Raw genomic sequence first — 22,077 nt, 5'->3', positions numbered from 1 at the left:
GTTTTTAAAAATTTATCATATATTAATAATTTTAAGTTAAATAATTAAATTATTCATAAATGTCAAAAAAATCTAAAAACTTAAAAAATTATAATATTTTAAGTGCTCTAATCATCAATTGTATATATGGTCATTTCTTGGGAAACCAAAATCCTCTTCTTTTGACTTTTTGTCAGAAAACAAAGTCTTCTTATAGTCGATTCAATGTGGCGTTAGAGTAGTCTACTGCCTACTGAGAAGGAAGTGGAAGGAAGCTTCGTTCCTAGGTCAGCACAGACCTCAGTCTCCGGTTCTCCACGTTAATTCTACGGTTGGTTGCGAGGCTTTCATCTTTCCCCTTTTCTCACATTTTGAGTTTCTCGGCTAATATCAGAGGCATCCGTACATCGTAGCAATACTGGTCACAGCGTTCATTTATCATGGCACGTCAAGGAATACCATCCTCCTCCTTCACCGGCGAATGGACTTACGACGTGTTCCTCAGTTTTAGAGGTGAAGATACCCGCAACAATTTCACCGGTCATCTCTACAATTCCCTTCATCAAAAGGGTATTCACGCCTTCATTGATGATGTTGGGCTCCAAAGAGGAGAAGAAATCACTCCGGCTCTTACCAATGCCATTCAACAATCTAGGATTGCCATCATTGTTTTCTCTGAAAATTATGCATCCTCGACTTTTTGTCTCGATGAACTTGCCGTCATACTTCAGTCCGTCAAGGGAGAAGGTCGGTTGGTCTGGCCGGTATTCTACGGTGTTGAACCATCAGAAGTCCGACATCAGAGTTGGAGTTACGGACAGGCGTTAGCAAAACACGAGATCCGATTCCAAGCCAACAAGGAGAAAGTGAGAAAGTGGAGGGAGGCTTTATGTGAAGCAGCTAACATATCTGGCTGGCATTTCCATCATGGGTATTTTTATCCTGATTTTTCTGTCATTATTTTTTCTATGTCGTTTGCATGACAATTTTCATACTTATTGCTTCAAAAATGGAATTGAAATTCATATTGATACAGGGAGTGTACATTAAATGTGACTACAAACTTCAGTTTCACCTCACATATTTTTTTGTCCTGTGGCAGGTCTCAATCTGAATATAAGTTCATAAGTGGGATCATTGAGAATGTATCCAAAAAGATCAATCGAACTCCCTTACATATCGGTAATCACCCTGTTGGGTTGGAATCTTCTGTTCAAGACGTAATCTCACTTTTGGAACTTCGGTCTGATACGGTGGTCATGGTAGGGATTTATGGAACCGGTGGAGTAGGTAAAACAACAGTTGCACGTGCTGTTTATAACTTAATTGGTGATCAATTTGAAGGTCTATGTTTTCTTGCCGATATTAGAGAGAAGGCAATTAATAAGCATGGACTCGTGCAACTCCAAGAGACGCTACTTTTTGAAGTTGTTGCAGAAAATGATATCAGGCTTGGAGATGTTAATAGAGGAATTCCAATTATAAAACGAAGGCTCCGCCCTAAGAAGGTTCTTTTGATTCTTGATGATGTTGATGAGCTTAAACAGTTACAGGCTGTAGCCGGAGGACATGACTGGTTTGGTTTTGGCAGTAGGATCATTATCACAACAAGAAACAGTGATTTGCTTACTAATCATGGGGTAGAAAAACCATATGAGGTGAAGGAGCTAAATGTCAGAAAATCTCTTGAATTGTTGAGTTGGAATGCCTTTAAGAATAACAAAGTTGATCCAAGATACGTGGATGTTTCCAATCGTGCAGTCTTTTATGCTGGTGGTCTTCCATTGGCTTTGGAAGTTATAGGCTCTGACTTATTTGGTAAAAGAATAGAGGAATGGAATTCTATGCTAGACAAGTATGAAAGAATTCCTAACAGAAAGGTACATGAAATACTGAAAATAAGCTATGATAGTTTGGAAGAGAATGAGAAGGAAATTTTCCTTGACATTGCATGTTTCTTTAACAAATTAAAGCTCAGTTATGTCAAGGAAATGCTTTATGCACATGGCTTACACGGAGACATTGGCATTAAAGTCTTGATGGACAAATCTCTCATCAAAGTTGATAGTTCAAACTGTGTGAGGATGCATCGCTTAATTCAAAACATGGGCAAAGAAATTGTTAGAAAAGAATCAACATTTGAGCCTGGCAAACGCAGTAGGTTGTGGTTTGATAAAGACATTATTCATGTTTTGGAAGAAAATACGGTAAATTAAAATATCTCATGGCTTTACTTTTCTCCATGAACTATATTGATGAATATGAAATGGGTTATTGTTTTTTCTTTTGTAGTTTTACCCCCACTTTATCCCTCTTTCAACGTTTACTTGAAACATGGCATATTAGAAGTTAAAATTAGTTAAGTAGTTAACATGACTTGATATGGGGTATGACATTTCTAATAAATCAGTGGTTTGTTTATGCTTTGGCCTTCAAAGGGAAATGAGAGAATTGAAGTCATTATGCTGCACTTATGCAAAGATGAAGAAGTGCAATGGAATGGACTGGCGTTCAAGAAGATGAAAAACTTGAGAATCCTTATTATTGAGAATGCACGCTTTTCTAGAGGCCCCAGATATCTCCCAAATACTTTGAGGGTAATGGATTGGAATGGATATCCATCATTGTCTTTACCGTCTGATTTTAACCCCAAGGAACTTAATCATACTTAGCCTTCCAGAAAGCTGCTTTAAAATTTTCAAACCACCAAAGGCATGTATAGGTTTTATGGGTTCTAGGTACTTTCATATACTCTACTGGTCTTACATATTAGTGATAAGTAAATTTGATCATTTTGCAGGGGTTTCATTCTTTAAGTATTTTGGATCTTGAAGGCTGTAAATTCTTGACACAGTTACCTGATCTATCTGCACTGCATAACTTGGGGATGTTGTGCCTTGATAATTGCACAAATTTGATGAGGGTTCATGAATCAATTGGGTCTCTTGATAAGCTCATATTGTTAAGTGCCCAGGGTTGCAATCGGCTCAAAATGTTCGCATCTCACATCAAATTGACTTCTCTTGACTCTGGATCTTAGGGGTTGCTCAAGTCTCAAGATTTTCCCAGAAGTTTTGAAGCCCATGCAGAATATAAGATACATTTATTTGGATCAAACTGCCATGAAAAAACTGCCATTCTCAATTGGAAATCTTATTGGGTTGGAAAAGCTATACTTGAGACAGTGTATATGGCTGAAACAGCTACCAAGCAGCATATTAATGATCCCTGAACTCGAGGTGGTTCTGGCTTATGGAAGTAGAGGGTTTCGCTTATCTAAAGGGTATGAAATTCTAGAAAAGCAGATGTCAGAATTGTCTCCAGCCACAATGTCTCTCTATTCTCTGCCAGATGTTAGTGATGAAAGGTTAATTTGTCCTGTTTGGAAACAGTACCTTAATGGGCATTGTATGAGTGAAAGTGAAACAAATTTCGTTCAAATATTTACTCTTCCATCTACTTTGGTTAGTTTCGTTCTGCTTCCCAATGCTAGCGTTGGAGTTCCTTATTCTGGGGACTGCTCTAGAATCTTGCCATTTAAAGACCCAGGGACAATATTAAGAGCCTTCCATGCAAGCAGGGAATCATCAGTGTCTTTTTGGTTCTGTGAGAAATTCCCAAAGATAGCCATATGTGTGGTTGGGGGACCAGGCACAGAAATAGACGATTCAATCTTGGATATTAAGTTGAGAGTGTTTGTCAATGGTACTGAACAACTTACTTGTTTGTGTAATTATATTGTTTATAATCAAGAAATGGCAAAACATATAATTTGGTGTGGCATACGATGCAAACATGAGAGGGTGATTTCTGCACATAAATGGAATCATGTTCAGGTTTCATGGGAGTTGAAATACCACAAGCCATATGATCCTTGTAGGGTAATTTCAGATGACAATGGAATCCCAACAGTGAATATAGATTTGTCTGGAATTCATGTCTATGAGGAAGAAAACAGCATCATTGAAAATATCCTGTTCACAGATCCTGATATCTCTCTGTCTCAGGTTGAAATGATGACAAATGACAATGGAACATTTTATTCTTTTTTGGATTTTTCAATGGAGCACAGGAGTTGGGTGTTACGTGCACTGATAAATGGTACCATCTGTTTCTCTATTTTGATCGAATAGCCTTGCTTGTATCTTGTTCTTTGCTTGAGAGATGTGTTATTGGGGACACACCACTTTAACAATGAGTTAATCTAAATGAAATAAGTGCTTTCCTTGATATTGGTTTTCACTCGACACAAGTTGTTACCATTCGCTGCAAAATTATTCTGAGTTTTTTACTCCTCTTTTCAACTAGACTCGAATAATTTCCTGTCAAGTTTGATTCAAGAATTCAACCATTAATGGAGTTGATTTAGAATTTTATGTGCTTTATGTATTCTCCATGTACGACAGTTTCTATAGGTAAATGTAATAACTATATAAGAAGTGTGATTATACGAGCTTGCAATTTCTTGTGAAGATGAATGCTCTTTTATTAATAAATATTCCAACTGGTTTACTAATTAAGTTCATTCGAGCCTTTGAAATTCATAAAACTATGTCTGCAGGCATCAATCTTATGTTTTACTGTTTGCAGGGCCATATTTTTGTCAGTTACATTAATGAACATATCAGTTTATGTGGATGTATTGATAACATACACTAAATATATGCTAATTAGTACATATCATTTTAACTGATCCCAATGGCTGAAAATTAGTCATAATCTTAGAAACACTTCACCAATAGAATGAAAAAGGGACCCTTGTTTGCGGAGCCATTACAATTTTGAATGTTGGATGGTAAGTTCTTGGAACTACTTGACGCTTGCTATGCTATCTCATAATCAAACTTGATGATCTTTTTACTGGGTCGCTTAATTTGTGAAAGTTATGGATGCATCTCATACTTTAGCGGTGAATTAGTCATTCTTGTATTATGGTAAATATTTGCCATCATGCTCACTGCTAAAACAAATTAGGAACGCAAATGGATGGTTTGTCTCGTAGGCACTTTGAAATCTTTAAAATTGCAGCAGTTATGAATTTTGCCCATAAACATTTCACCTTTTCCAGTCCTTTTCTCTCTCTTCTCTCCTCCGTATGTTGGTGGGGCTCCCCTAGACTTATTTTCGCCTTTCGGATGTCAATTAATCTTGCTTGGTCTTTCATGTTAATTTTTTATTTTTTAATTTATTCAAAAATTTTAATTCTTTTTAATTATATATTTGAAGTTAAAAGTATCTCTGCTATTGTTTTCAATGTTTTATATATTTGTTTTAAACAGCGCTGTTAGTGTGTAGGCAATAGTATTTAGTATGTAATTAATAAGAACTTGACATATAGGCTCATAATGAAATGTGTAAAATTTTTTGGAGGATAGTGAGGTGTGTGAAATTTTTAAAATTGCAATGCATATGCTCAAAATAGGCTGTCTCAGAACATAATTATGTTTTAGAGAAACCGATAGGTCATAGATACTTCTATCTCAATGGGTCACGAGTGGTTTGCAGATTTTGCTTCTGTTCATTGGAAATGCTGGGGATAAAAATTGTTTATCATGTCCAAAATGTAATTTTTAAGAAGTGACACATGAGAATGAAGTGTGTTATCAACTGGTAATTAAATTGTTACTGCAAGGTTATATAATGCATGGGGAGAAGAGAAAATGATGTGAAATAGTAGTGTCTTGTAAACTCTAGTAAACGCGCAATTGAAGAGATTTACAGAAATGAAATTATTAATTAATGGATGTAGTTCGTGATGTATTTATTTGATGTTCATAACAATGATATAATATATATTATTACAGTGTAATGTTTGTGTATTTAGTATTGGATATTGATGAGCCTCCAAATAAGTGCGGCCGAGTGTATCAGAGGAAGCCCAACAAAACAGCCCAACAAGGAAGAGACACAAAAGGGTAGAATAGGAAGGGGACCAAGGTAACGTCCTCTGACAAGTCAGAGCAGTGGGGAAGGGATGTAAATAGTGGGACGGAAGGTAAGGAGAGGCATTTGAGGATTAGAATCTGTTTTGGGGAGAGGGCTTGACCTCTCAAAAGTCAGGAGTGGTGTGTTTCGTTTCTTTTTTCCTAATTTCTTGCTCTGCATTTTCATGTTAGTGCCTGTAATCTCTACATTTTCCCTACTGTAATAGAGGTTACTCATTTAAGTTTTAATCTAATTTGCGTCAAGAATTCTGGTTCTATCAGATATATTTACTGTCTTCCTTAATTTTTAATATTTTGCTTATATATATATATATAATATGATGACATATAACTTTATGTGGATATCGCAAGGATGAGCTATCTTTCGATCAATGACGCAGCTGGGGCTACTCTTGCATCAGGGAATACTCCTCAGCGAGGCACACCTGTAGGAGTTCCTGCAATGGAGTTCCCTTTAGTTAGTTTGGAAGAAGTTTCTTCAATATATAGGCCGGGCCCAGTAAAACCAATGCCAGGACAGCCCTTCTTTCAAGTATTTAATACATTCCCATGTGAGCTACGTTTAATTTTGAAGAAGTTGGAGGACAATTTGAGGGGGACGGGTAAGTTATGAGCTCAACTAGAGTAGGTGACATATTGCATTATTTACATACATTTTAAGATGATATTATTGCACTATTGCATTCTTAGAAGCTTAATTCTTACATAATTAGGGATTTTTAGGCTTTTGGAATCAATTAGTTTTCACTCTTAACATAAGGGTATTTTGATCATTTTGACAATTTTTAGACATTTTTGGGACATTAACTTAAGTTTTGTCTTTTGTTTTCATAAGAGCAATAGAACAAGTTTGAAATTTAAATTCATTTTAGGTTGAAAAAAGACATTAAAAGGCATAAGTTATAGGGTATCCTAAGACAAAGACATCAATACTAAAATGCCATGTTTTGTAGTTTAGGATTTTGAAAATGGCATTATATCTTACAATTGATTTTGAATTTTGATTTAAAATTTTGCACATATGCTTTAATAGTTTTTGTGTGTATAATTGTAGATGTAAATATGGATTTGGATGAAGATTAAATTGTTAAAAAATTGGATTATACAACAAATTACAGGAGTAGAAGATCTAGAGTGACACTTGTGCATGAGTTGATGCAAGAGGCTTCTTAAGACTCCAAGCATGGAGGAATTTGATCAAGCAGCCATTAAACCATCCTCTCATCCTCATTTTAGAAGTGTTAGTGAGTTTTGATAAAGTGTGGAAGCTTTCAAGAAGTGCTACAAATGTACTTAAATTAATCTAGCTTGATTAGTAGTCACATTCATTAAATGTCCTAAGATAAAGATATTAATACTATATTGTTATGTTTTGTAATTTAGGTTTTTTTTTAAATACAAGACCATGGTAAAAAACTGTGCAAAAGGACCAAGGTATGGTCATGTCAGAAGTCATAATACTTCTACAATCTATGTGAGGCTCATCAAATAAAATGATATCAAAATGCTCGCTTGAGGCCTTGTGAGCTAGAAGATTAGCACAACAATTAACTTCTTTGTAGACGTATTCCAAAGTAACATCCTAGTTTCTCATGATGATATTTCTGATGCTTTTGATGATTGCAAATAGAGGATGGCTGTGGTCGAAACTGTAAGTAATGAAGGATATAGCCTTCATGGAATCAAAACAAACATTAATCTTTGGAATCTTAGTATTCCCATAAGCTTAGCAGCTATGCTGGGTTGGTAGGCAATGTTTTTGGAAAATCCCGTAATCTAGTTATCCTTGTCATTTCTGATAAGACCTCCATAAGCCGCGATACCAATATGATTGGCTAAACCATCAACATCAAGTCTCACCTACCCAGGATTCAATGGCTTCCATCTCGCTTCATGTCTAGTGTTGAAATTACTCAAATAGTCGAGTTTGGATTAAAGTTGTAGGTCATTTATAATTTTTTAGGTGCAGGAGAAAGCAATATCTTTATCTGAAGTATTATCTTCAGAGTAAACTTTCTTGCATCTTGTTTTCTACATGTTTCAGCAAACTTGGGCAAAAAGTTTTGTCCAGGGAAATCCTCTAGTAGATATGCTTTCTGCTTTATTTTTAGCATTCCAAATTATCTAATCCTACATAGGAAGAGAGAAAAAATTATTATGTTTAGAAGTATTAATTAGTTTTTCCCAAACTTTCTTAGCATCCTTACAATCTCGTAAAATATGAATAGAAGATTTATGAGAGTTACAACCCAGGTGACAATTTCGATGCTGTGTGGTATTTCCATTAGAACATGACATTTATGTGGAGACGATCTTAAGCCGCTTTCCAAAGGAAGTATTTGATCTTTTCATAAGTATGCCATTTCTAGATTTTGGTCTAAATATTAGAGTGTTCTTGTGCCTGTTGATTTTCCATGGCTAAGTAGGTGGATTTAATAGAAAAGTTACTATTCGAAGAGGGCCTTCAAATAAGAATGTCATCTTCATCCTGTGTATTGGGAGGTTAGACAAGAGCAATTTGTTTGATAATATTCAGGTGAAAGTAATGTCTTATAAGATCCAGATTTCATCCAACGTTGGGCTTGCAGAAATCTAAGACTCTTACATGAAGAATAGAATTGGCATTGTGAAAAGCATGTTTAACAAGAAGGCCAGGTAGAGAAGTCCATTTATCATACAAAAGAATACTTTATCACCTTTACTAACTTTCTAACCAATGAACGACATGAATGTGTCTCAAATTTTGCAAATGCTACTCTAAATATAGGAGCAAGAATTCGGTTTAACAACCATAGGGATAGTGGATTTGCTACAATTATATTTATTCCGTAGGACCCGTACCCAAAGACAATTGTTTTAGTGAGAAGGCTCCAGCAAAGCTTCATGGTAAAGGCAATATTTTGGCTTTTTGAGATTTCTGATGCCAAGTCCTCCAACCTTTTTATTAGAAGCAACACAATCCCAGGAAAGAAGGTGAGGCTTTTTTCTACCATTAGAAGAATCTCAAAGGAAATTTTTAGATATTTTATCCAAATTCGCAAGTACATTATCTGGTAGGAGCATAGTTTGTAATCTAGGATTTTGAAAATGGCATTGTATCTTACAATCAGCTTCAGATTTTGATTTGGAATTTCGCACACATACTTTAATCATTCTTGTATGTATAACTGTAGATGCAAATATGGAATTAGATGAAGATTAAATGGTCAAAAGGTTGGATTACATGACAAATTGCAAAAATAGAAGACCTAAAGTGACACGTGTGCAAAAATTGATGCAAGAAGCTTCTTAAGACTCTAGGAATTGAGGAATTTGACCAAGCAGCCATTAAACCCATCATCTCATCATCATTTTAAAAGTGTTATTGAGTTTTGGTCAAGTGTGGAAGCTTCTAAGAAGAGCTACAAATGCAATCAAATTAATCTAGCTTGATTAGTAGTCATATTAATGCTTTAATTATCTAACCAAGTTAATTAACTAATTTCATATTTTTTATTGGCTTTTATCACCTAGAACTCATTCTATTTCATTCATTCTACACCTTCACATGCTGACTAGAGGGCTGGACGTGAATCATAGGGCTCATCCATTCACATTCTCTCTCGTTGAGCCAACCACATTGAATGTGAGGTCTTGTGATTACTTGCCCAATAAGAGATTTAGAAAGTGAAGAAATGATAACAGACAATGCATATTGATCAAATTAAAACCATTTGAAATAATATGGGTTTGGTGTGCCATTAACATTATTAGAAGGTGCAGGATATGAACCATCAACTAAGGAAAATAATTGTTGGCCATATAAATAGGGCACCATCCGAGCCTCCGTAATGTGTAATTTTCATGAGTTAACGTGATAGAAATAAAATGAGAAAGGGAAGAAGAGAAAGGCAAAGAAATAGAGACAAAAGATGTTGAAGGAGGCATTGGAGCTATAATGATTTTTATTGCTCCGATATCATGAAAAGATATAGAATAAAACTAGAAGACAAAATCATATTATATTCATTGATATTCTTTTTGATAATTACAGAGTGTGCACATGGCAACTATATATATAGCGTGAAGATTGCTACGGGTGAGAAGTATTAGGACACGTAGCCTTAGGCATACAATTTTTTAGAACAACAAATGGATAAACATTAAGCAAAACCAGTCTTAGCACCAGTACATGGTCCAGTATCTTTGGGCTGGACAGTATTGGGCTTGGACTGAGAATCAAATTGGGGCTTATCTTTAATAGAAAGAGGCATTAGAAATAAGGAAGCTGATGAGGGTTCGTATGGTTAGAAAAAAGCCTGGTTGTAGTTGGGTTGAGGTGACTGGTATAGTTCAAGAGTTTCATGCTGACGACACGTCGTTTCATGTTTGCCCCAAGCTTTGCTTATTGTCAGAAGAATTGTAGGAGCATTCAAAGACAGACTTTTATTAGATCAACTAGTTCAAGGGTTCATCTAGCTTAAATTCAAGCCTTGACTATGCAATAGCAATTAAATTCTTGGTGAGAAGTATGTCCTTTAAAATTTAAAAAAAAAATGCCTATAAACTGCCAATTGAACTAGTTTAGATCAAAGATATAAGATATCACAATTATTAAAACAAAGACAAACCTTTATTGGAAATGATTCATGATTAATAGTTTTTTCCCATGTCATATCCATACCTTATGACTTTTGAAAAATTTCTCACAAATTAAATGTTTGTATATTTTATTTATACTTAGCCGCCTCTCATTTAAATAATCCCTACAAGAATAATAAATTCTTCCACTATCATTTTTAACATTGTTTTGAGCAAATTTCATAAATCCTTTAACCCAATTAGATTATTTTGGATTCGTTCATTTGGTATCTATCCAATTATGATTTAGGTTTAATTTGTTTTTCTAAAATACATGGATTATTATTAAATTCATTAGGATAGGATCAATTAAAAAAAGATAAATGTACAAATTTATTTTAAAAATTTTACTTCAGGGCGCCTGATATTTTAAAAGTAATTTTATCTCAAAATTTTTAAAAATAATACAATTTACTAATATTTGACTGTCAAAAACACAAGCTTTACACGTGTCCCCTCTCCCTTAGTAAGCACTATTCATCTTCCTCCTCTTCTCAAACTCTCCCGTCTCTCTCTCTCTCCCTCCTTCGTCCTCTCCCCCCTCTTTCTCCTCCTCCATCGGTGGCTCCTATGCTGATAGCGACAACTGCAGCTGCAATAGGGGGTGGGAATAGTCAGTCGCCTGTGGCCTCTGCTCTGCGTTTTGTTCCATGCACCGATTCTGAAGCTCTCTCAGCATCTTAGGCAACCCAGACGGCAAGCTTGCCTTTATTAGATACCCTACGCCCCATACTTCGACCTTTACTCTTTGTAATTCCCTCCATATCTTCGGCGAATGTCCCCCACACGCAGGCGCCTCTCCCTAGCCCTGGCCGCCACCATGCACGAGTAAATCTGTAACGCTCCCACCACCTCTCGAACCCACACACAAACCACTCATTCTCTCTATCGCACCTTCTCGTCACGTTGTCCCAACCCAAGTCTCTGTGCATGAACGGCAAGTCGCGTAGAGCAACCAACGCTTTCATCACGTACTTTAAGCGCCTCCCCTAATTATTTGCAATTCTCAGGTTTGATCTTGCACCCTCTTTGCTTAAACATCAAGCTAAGATCTTTCTCGCACAACCTGAATATGAAATCGGTGTGTGGGATTCGATGGTCACGTATTGAAGCAGAGATGACATCCCTAAGAGCTTTGGGACTGATTGATGAAAGAAACTGAAGAAGGGAAGGGACGGTACAGTGCATGGGAACGTGGAGAGAGAGTAGAATGGCGTTGTAGAGAGAGGGAAAGAGAAAATTTTCCAGTGTACAACACGTGTCTCTTATAGGTCAGATTTCAATTTTTAACGGTTAACGTTATTTAAGGTTAACGGTTCCGTGAAAAAACACCCATTTTAAAAGTTTCGAAATAAAATTATTTTAAATAAAAATTTAAGATATTATTTACCTCTAAGATAAAATTTCAAGATAAATTTGCACATTTACCCTAAAAAAAATACAAAGCAAGTATGATAAAACATTAATTTTCAATTTAAGTTGGAGGGAAGCCAATTCTATATTCTTTAGCTACTTCTACATAGAGAAAAAAGCCAAATAATAAGTTTAAAAAAGATTTTGAAAAAATATTTTCTAAACATTAGACTTTTCAAAAAATTTACAATTAACAAAAAATTCAATCATGCATTTCCTAAGGGTCTTTAGCCTTCTCTCTCAGCACTTTAGCCAACAAAGACTAAGTTATAGTAATGCAAACACAAAGTTTAGCCAACAATTTTAAACAAAATTTAGCTAACACTCATAATTTAAAAAAAAATTGATAAAGTCTTCCTTAAATATTGGACTTTTCAATAATTTTACAACACAAAATATACTCATAATCAATCAAATTTTAGTTAGCAACAACCCCAATGGCAATTTAAGAAATTATATTATCCAATTGAAGAATCTCAGCTTTTGTTTTGGGAAAACTTAAAACTACATTCATTCACTAATCATATTTCAAAGGGAGAAGATGAAGCTAATGAAGAACGAAAGAGAATTTTTTTTTAAATTACCTGGGTATTGGGCTGGGGCATAGATTGAAGATGAAGAATAGAGGAAGAAGATGAAGCCAATGAAGATGAAGAATACACGATTCTAGGTTTGATGATCTGGGTGCTTTAGGATTGAAGCTGATAATGAAGGAGAACACGGAGGGAGAAGAAGGCAACGCTCTGGATGTAGTGGAAAAGTGCTTGCACTAGGTTAGGGCATAAGCAAATGAGAAGACGAAGAACACTTGAGGATTTCGGAATGAAGATGAAGAACAAGGTAGCCGTTAAGAATGATTTGATTGCGAGTGAGGGAAAATCTCTTTGCAGCAATGAACTGATACACAAAATAAGGGTTTCTATAATTTTCAAAAGGATATCTACACCAGTTATAAGAAATAATAGGTGTAAATATGTTAAAAAATAATTTTTTTAAAAAATAAAATACATAAGTACATCGGTTATGCTTAACAACTAGTGTAGATATGTTAAGAAATAATTTTTTTAAAAAATAAAATATATAACTTCACCAATTATACTTGATAATTGGTGTAGATATTTGAATTTTTTTAAAATAAAATTTATAACTACATTGGTTATAAGTGATAACTGGTGTAGATATAATAAAAAATTAATTTTTAAAATAAACAAAAATATATTATATACATTGGTGATGTGATATAACTAATGTGAATATATCTACACCAAGTTTAAGAAAAATTGATGTAGATATTATCACAGTCACTTTTCTTTTTACCAAAATGTCACCACCTCCTATTTCTACACTGTTTGCACAATAATTGGTGTAGATATAGGGTTTAATTGTGCTATTTTGTATTATTGTTAGAATTCCACACGCTTTTCTGAATCTATAATTTATGGGTAATTTTTTTTTAATGTTTTTTACATTATTCGAATGACTGAGGATGAGTCCTCCTAGCCTCCTGGGCTCTTATCTATAGATCTAGGAACCTTTTATTATGCATGGCCATTAATTGATGTAGTAACCTTTTGTTTGGTCTCAAATTGAATAAATATGTATGAATATTTTAAATTAAAGCAACTAGGTTGGAGAAATAATGGGATATAAAGTTAAATAAAAGATTTACAGGAAATATTTTTAATTTTGAGTAAAATGCACCACCATTTTCTCTATTTTACCTTAATTACAGAGACATCTCTTTTATTTTAAAAACTTATATAAACTTCCCTTGAAATAAAAATTTTCCCATCAAATAATTATAATATATAATTTATAAAAAATAATATTAAATATAAATAAACTTATTTATATACCATATAAGTTTAAGAATCGTTTATATAAACTTTTTTTATAATTTTTTTTGAATTTTAAATATATATATATAAGTTGACAAAAATAATATTTCAAATATATATAAAAAATTTATTAAATTAAAAATTTTACTTTGAAAAAATAACTAAAAATTTAATATAATGAGATATAAATTAATTAGTATAATTTATGTTTATTTTATTAATTTTTGTATAATTTAATTTTATTAATTTTAATATCTTGTAAAATTTATTAAATTAAAAATTTTAGAGTCAAAGAATAATTAAAAATGTAATATAATAAGAGATAAATTAATTATTGTAATTTATATTTATTTTATTAATTTTTATTTCTTATAAATTGATTAAATAAATATAATCATAATATTCTTTAAAATAGGAGGAGAGAGAAGATGGAAGATTATGAGGACAAATAAATCATTTTAAATTATTCCACAGATTTTAATTAATATAATAAAACATTTTAAAATATTACACAGAATATTCTAATGGTGTTAAGAAATGGACTGAAGTGTAGGTTTTGAAAATAAATACGAGGTTTTTACCATTTTAACAAAGTTGAAGGGAGGTGATTATATTTCACTTTATATATATATATATATATATATATTTACTTATTAGAATAGGGAACAATTTCAAAATGATGTGATAAAAAGCATCTTTATAGGCAACAAGTTTTATGTTGCATATTGAAAAGTTTTAGTTCAACACTTATGAACTCTTTTCCTTAAGGGTATAATTTTTAAATATTATTAAATATTTATTGTTTAAAGTAGGGATCAATATTAATGTATGAAATTTGTTGTTTACATTAGGCAACACTTTTAAAACTGTTATCCCTAAAGTGAATAAATGTTGTAGTGATTTATATAACGTTACAATCAAGTAGAGTTTTCTTCCCTTATGCTTACTGATGACTCCAAACATTTTTATGAGTTTTTAGAAAATTTTGGGTTCAATTTGAAGTCATTTAAATAATTTTAAGAAAAAATGAGACTATTATTTGAGAAAAATGAAAGAAAAGTTCTTTTGAATATGATAAGAGAGAATTGGTAGTATCTTATTGAAATGAATAGATTACTTGAGCTAAACTTTCATTAACGATGTTATATTATGTGTAGGGTAATCCAAATTAAAAGTTAAAGTACCATATGTAAGTAAAGATTGAAGATGAAGAAAAGGCAAAATTTATGCTACAGCATATCGGAATTATGCTACAGCATATCGAAATTATGCTACAGCATAATTCAGTGACAGTAGGACTTATGTCGCAATATAACCTGATTATGCCGCAGCATAAGCGTTAGTTACTGAAACACATAGCTTCACAAAAAAACTAATATTTTTAGGGTTCTTAATGTTTTTGCTCGACATTCTTTATCTTGGCTCATCTCTCGACTCTCGTACACTTGTGGTGAAACATTTTGTGTGCATCAAGTTTTTGGCACCGTTACTAGAGAGTCTAGGCAATTGGTGGCTAGAATTGGAAGAGCCTGAGTAGTTTTTGCTTAAGCATTTATTTTGTTATTTTGTTTTATTTTCTTTTGTTCAATTACATTCTTGATCTCTTCTTGTTCTTGTAGGACTATTTTGCATGCCATGCAAGGCTAAGTTGGAAAAGATACATGTGAGAACAAGGAGTCTCAAAGAAATCTTGGAAGTTATTTCATCTCAAACTCAACCTTTAACCGATGAAAAGGATACAAATGAATAGATGGCTGAGGATCAGATTGATAGGATATGTTACTGATTTATTAGGTAGACAAGCTAGAGGATACCAGTTTGGAATTAAAGTACCTGACTTCCAAGCTAACAACTTTGAGATTAAGACAACCATGTGAAATAGAAAGGGAGTAAAAAAATTATTACTAAAATTATCTCCAATCAACTTTGTGCATGTATGAACCATCTTACTAGAGACAATCAATGTAGCTTCATTAAGGGTCAATAGAGTAGTAATAATATCATAATTGCTTAAGAAATTATTCACTCTATGAGGCATAAAACAAACAATAAAGGTTTTATGGCTCTTAAGGTGGATCTTGAGAAGGCTTTTGACATATTATTTTACAACTTCATTACAATAATGTCAACTCCATTGGAATAAATAGTCATCTCAAAAAATTATCCACCATCTCAACTACACAGATGAGAGCGCTTTCGAATGGAGAACCATAAAAGAAATTCACACTTTTTTGGGGCATTTGACATGGGAATCCTCTTTAATTCTCCTTATCTTTTTATTCATTGTATTGAATGTTTAAGCCATTTCATTCTTAGTAACATTGTTAAAAATGAGTAAAAGCCAATTAAACTATGGGCCTCTTTTTTCTTACTTACTTTTGCTGATGACCTACTACTTTTTGCAGAACTATCTCTATGTCAAGCAATGATCATTCAACAATGTCTTTTTACGATAGTGCCTCAAGATAGAAGATTAACATCGGTAAATCTAAGCTTTTTTGTTCTAAGAATATCAATATCAATAGAGCTTCACATATTAATGATGACTTAGGAATTCCTCTCACAAGAAATATTGGAAAATACCTTGCTTCTCTTCTTGATAAGACAGACTTATGCCTACCAAACTAGAGAAGTCATTATTTGAATATTGTGGGAAAATTTGTTCTCACTAAATCTATTCTTTCTTCTCTTCCTAACTATACCATGCAAACTATGCTCTTACTTAACAATTTTTGGCTGAATTGGAAAAAATCTCAAGAAATTTTCTTTAGGATTTATTAGTTAGGAACAAAAAACCTCATCTTTTATCTTGGGACTATATTACTTTGGATAAAAAAGGATGAGAGACTTGGCATCAAGAAGCTCAAGAATAAAAATATTATCTTTATCATGAAACTTTGATGGGATCTCATCACTAAACCAATTTGCCTCTAGGTATGGGTTTTACATGACAAATATAAATGTAACAAACTCACAATTCCTATGGTTGTCAAACCAAGCTCTTGCTGATATACCTTGAGTAGCATATGTAAAAGAATAAGTTTATGTCTCAAGTTGGTTAGAAAGAGAGTAAAAGAGACCATATATCTTTCTGGCATGATAAATGGTCTCCCTTCCTTAATTCTCTTGTTAGACATGCTTTTCACAATGTCGAGTCTATTCTTCATACAAGAGTCTCTGATTTCTGCAATACTATAGGTGAATGAAATTTTGATCTTTTAAAACATTGCCTCTACTTTGATGTGAATTAAAAATTATGCTTAGACAACCTCTTAATCAACAGGATGATGAAAATGTTCTTTTTTGGCAGCCCTTCTCTGGTAGTAACTTCTTTATTAAATCTTCTCATAAAACTTTGGAGATCTATAAGGACTAAAACTACTTTGATATTTGGTCTAAAATTTGGAAGTGGTTAAATATTTTCTTTGAAAAGCTATATGGGATTTTCTCTAAACCAACTACACACATACTAATAAAAATACCCCTCAGTAACATATATGCCCCTTAAGTTGTAACTCTACCAACTCTTCTATTCATATTTTGCATGATTATAGGGATGCTCAAAAGGTTTAGAAAGGATTAGTTAATCCTACAAAACATAATACCTTTTTTATGCAAAATTGGATAACTTGGAATGCTAAAAATGAAGTAGGTAGTTTGAGAATAAGAAGAATGCTTTAGTAAAGGCTTTTTGCCCAAGAATGTTGGAAAATATAGAAGGCCATATGCAAGAAGATCTACTCTAAAGATGATACTCTAGAAAGTGACATTGCCTTCTCTTGTACTCAATAGATAATTAATGTCGTAAAACTTTAATCCAAGACTAACCATTTGAGCAAAAGAGACAGAAGAAATGAAGCTAAATGAAGCCCTCTTGAACCTAAATGAGTTAGATTCAACATTAATAGCTCAATTAGTACTAATGGTGCTGTTGCTTGTGTAGGCATCATCAATAATGATAAGGGTAGTTGGATTAAAATATTTTTCAAATATCTTAACTATGACACTAGTATAGCAATTGAGCTCTTAAAAATCTTGAAAGGCCTCAATCATTGCTAGAATGAGAAATTATGCAAAATTAATGTTTATTCTGATTCCATGGAGACTTTATCACTTATTGATTATAACTACTATGAAAGCCATCCTCTTTTTGTGATTATCAAGAAAATCAAAGATCTTACCATTAGAAATTAGGCCGTCACTTTTGACCATATTTAATGCACTGATCCACTGGCCCATAAGACATCATATGAAAATTTTGATATTTCTATCTTTGATGACCTACGCCCAACTGTAAAAGCCTCGTGTCTTTAGACATGACTTGATCTTAGTTTCTTGGCATGATTTTTCCATGGCCTTGTATTAAAAAATAGAAGTGATTAATGTTGCAAATAGGAAAAACTAAAAGAAGCTGGAATAACAATGAAAAAATTATAGGAACCTATACTAAAACATGTTAAAATTAGAGGCTAATACTTGTGTTTTCCCTCCCTTTTATAAACCTAATTTTGTTATCTCAAAAAACAAACAATTAAATAAGATTAGTCAAATAAGCTAACATATGCCACAACAGAATATAATGAAGAAGAGACCCATTCAAGTACATCATAACCATAGTTTAGAAATTTATTATCACCTTGTCATGGTGTGTAAGGTTGCCTTTATTAGTCCATAACTTAACCATAACTTATTAAGTAATCATAGGACTGATGCAAATGGATTACCAATCCATGGTTAACCATTTTGAAAATATTCTCAAAACAAGTTCTATTCTTTCTCAAATTGGGATCCCAAGTTTAAAACCATTCAAAATTATTTCAAGGACATCAATTGGTCTAAACTAGAGTTTAAGATAACTATGGAAGCATGTGATACCATTTAATGATCAAAAGATTCAACATTAGTTAGAAAACAACATGTGGGACTACACAGAGGGATATGCTACAGCATGTCTGTTGCTATGCCTTGCATTGCAATGCATTGCATAGTTTGATAGCAACTATGTTATTGAATTAACAGCACAAGGGTGAACTTTTGTTGTGCACTATTTCTTCATCTGAGATTCAATTGAGGTAATCTAAGTATCTATAGAAAGCTCTTTTTGTACACTAGCTAGCGGTATAAGTATTACTCCTAAATAATTTTACACAAACGAGTTGGACACCTAAAACTCATTTTCAAACTTTTTCATACTCTCTATAATACATATGTTGTCCAGAACCCAATACTTGTGCCAAAAGCTACAACCAACATAATTCATATATATCACTTTCAACTCTCAACTCGTCAATCAAAATAGATGAGGAAGATCCAGAATTGCTTGAAACATGATATTCATACTTAAATAGAAATTTTAATTCATTTCAACATTTGTACTAGAATTTTGGCCTTATAAAAAATTTACTCAAACTTGTACAATAATTTTAAGGATCTAAAATACAATAAATTAATCATGCAAATCACGAAGTGTAAGTAAAGAATTAAAATATGATCCTAGTTGGCAATATCATACTCATTACACATACATTATCATAAAGAAAGAGAATTTACAATAGGAATAAATAATTACTAAATCTCTGAGGCTTTTTCCTTTTTAACACCTGAGTTAAAGCTTGTAAAATGTTAAGAGAGAGGAGTAAGTATAATCACTCAGTAACCAAAGTTTCTCTACCTTATACAATTGCATATTAATTGAGATTTTAAAATAAAGCATATATGATGCATACAATCACATATTTCATAGTTTCACAAATAACTCATGTTATATTTGTATAAAGGGTTAAAGGTCACTTTTCCTTTTATAATTATTTCTTAGGAGTATTGGGTACCCTATACTCTTAAGTGGGGCAAATTTACCTTTAAACTATTTTTTAGAGGAGCAAAAACCCCCTTCCATTAATCAACCATCAATTTTTTCATTTTCTACTGATGTGAAATGTGTGTGGGGTCTACACACAATGACATGTAACATGTGGCATGTCCTTTGGTGCTAATTTGCCCTTAATTTTTTTTAGGAGTGCTAAACACCCTAAAGTCTTTTTTCGGAGCGTTGGGTGCCTTGAAATGTTGTTAAAATAAAATTGAATATATATTGTTAAAATATTAAATATTTTAATATTTAATAATTTAAACATTATTATTTAAAAAATTACATCATCCAATTTAATATTTTTATATTTAAATATTATTTTTGCCAGCATTTTATAAATTTTGTACATAATTTTTTATATATCGATCTTCGATCTTTTCTTTGATACAATATCCAAATCGTTTTGCATTTTTTGCTTGTCAAAACTTACTTATATTTTTAATATTGGTTAAGTTTCTTAATTTTTTAGGTCAACTAATGATCTTCCTCTAAAATATTGCATTATTCAAATTTAATACTCTCTGTACATTTTTGTGTTAATAGTTATAATAATATTAAAAATTATTAAATATTAAAATACTTAATATTTTGACAATATTTATTCAATTTTATTTTAACAAGATTTTAGGGTGTTTAGCACTTTGAGAAAAAGACTTTAGGGTGCTTAGCACTCCTAAAAAAAAAGAGTTCATATGAAAATTAGCACTAAAAGTGGGCCCCACGCACATGCCATGTCAGTAGAAAATAAAAAAATTGATGGTTGATTAACAGAAGGGGGTTTGTGCTCCTCTAAAAAATAGTTCGAGGGTAAATTTGCCTCACTTAAAAGTATAGGGTACTCAATACTCCTAGGAAATAAGTACAGAGACAAAAGTAACTTTTAACTATTGTATAAATCATCATATCATCATATCATCATAACATCCTCATTTTTTTATTACATAAGGCACATTGCCACAATACTAACAACCATTTGACAATAGCACAATCAAATATCACGATTTATCACAAACTTAACAACAATGTGACACATATGATAATTTGCATGATTGAACTAACTTTATATCCTCCATATACCGTCTGACAAAAACCATGGGCTATCAATAAAACAGGGCTCCATTAGTGAGAATAGACTATTTGAGCTCACTAACTGTGAGGAGTAATTTGGCTAAAGATCACTAATCTCACTCTTGGACTGTAGCTTCCTTTATTCTCGAATCACTTGGGTGTCGTAAACCCTAAGCTAGTTTCCTTAACAAAAAAGTAGAGACAAGTTAGGTTTAAATCCCTTTACAAATAGTGAAACAGTCCCTCAACAAACAGTAAGACAGTGTCTTAACAAAAGTGAGATAGTGGCTACTTTATAATTCCAATGGTTAGTAGCCATGCAAGCTTTTGATTTCAATGATAAGTAGCTAATACCATGTTAATTTTATCATTACTCCTCTCCCTAGGCAAACTTTCATTAAGTACAATCATGTAATAACTCATGCTCATATTTTTCCACACACACACACATATGTACAATAGCAAGCTCATTTTCACATAGTCAACAAGCTATAACATGTGAGGCATCATATACACCTCCACATCATAACATCACATATAACCATTTATCCTCATATCACAAGCTTGAGTCACATGACAACACTTCCCATCATTATTAGGTAATAATTATAATTTCTTGTTATTAGACAAAACATATGATTTTATTCATTTTATCATCGCATCATAGTTTACGTAATCACCACAGCCTCAAGTGTGCTTTATAAAACATATTACACAATTGCAAATGGGAATTTCAACTTTTCATATTAAAACATAACATGTAGAAAATTTAAACAAATTAACAAACAATTACATAAAATAAATTCCTCGATTACCTTAAACCTTTGATTAATCAAAGGTTTACCCTTCCATAAATGCTTCCAAAGGTTGAACTCAAGTTGAAATCAACACACTAGATGATTAATCAACAATCAATCAAGTCTAAAATCATCACTATCACCTTTTTCAAACTCTTAACTTTCTATTTCAATACTTTAACTACTTTATAGTATCAATCTCTTGAATTTACTTACATCCAATGTGTATATTAGCTCTTATTAACTACAATTAACTCCTATGTTTAAGTAATATTGATTACAATATCTAATAGCCCAAAGTCATCATCCAAATGCATAGGGTTATCCTAAAACTCAAAACCCAACTTCTTAATATTATAAAAACTTTAAAACTAAAGATGGGAGGCTGGAATAACTCATATTATAAAAACTTTAAAACTAAAGATGGGAGGCTGGAATAACTCCTTTTAGTTCCAACTATGATCAATAAATCCATTTAACACTATTAATGTTGTCTAACCTTTCTCTCAACCAAAATAAATATCATTTTTATCCATCATAAGGAACTA

The 22,077-nt window shown here is 32.6% G+C and overlaps 1 pseudogene; it reads left to right on the top strand.

The window, feature by feature from the left end:
• The first annotated feature begins 216 nt into the window (after positions 1–216).
• Positions 217–6,707, top strand: LOC129312891 (disease resistance protein Roq1-like; annotated as a pseudogene).
• The last annotated feature ends 15,370 nt before the right edge of the window (positions 6,708–22,077 follow it).

This window comes from Prosopis cineraria, unplaced genomic scaffold, assembly GCF_029017545.1.
Source record: "Prosopis cineraria cultivar Desert tree isolate PC_DT_omini unplaced genomic scaffold, ASM2901754v1 PC6, whole genome shotgun sequence".
NCBI lineage: Eukaryota > Viridiplantae > Streptophyta > Magnoliopsida > Fabales > Fabaceae > Prosopis > Prosopis cineraria.
This window is presented reverse-complemented; position numbering and strand designations above follow the sequence as displayed.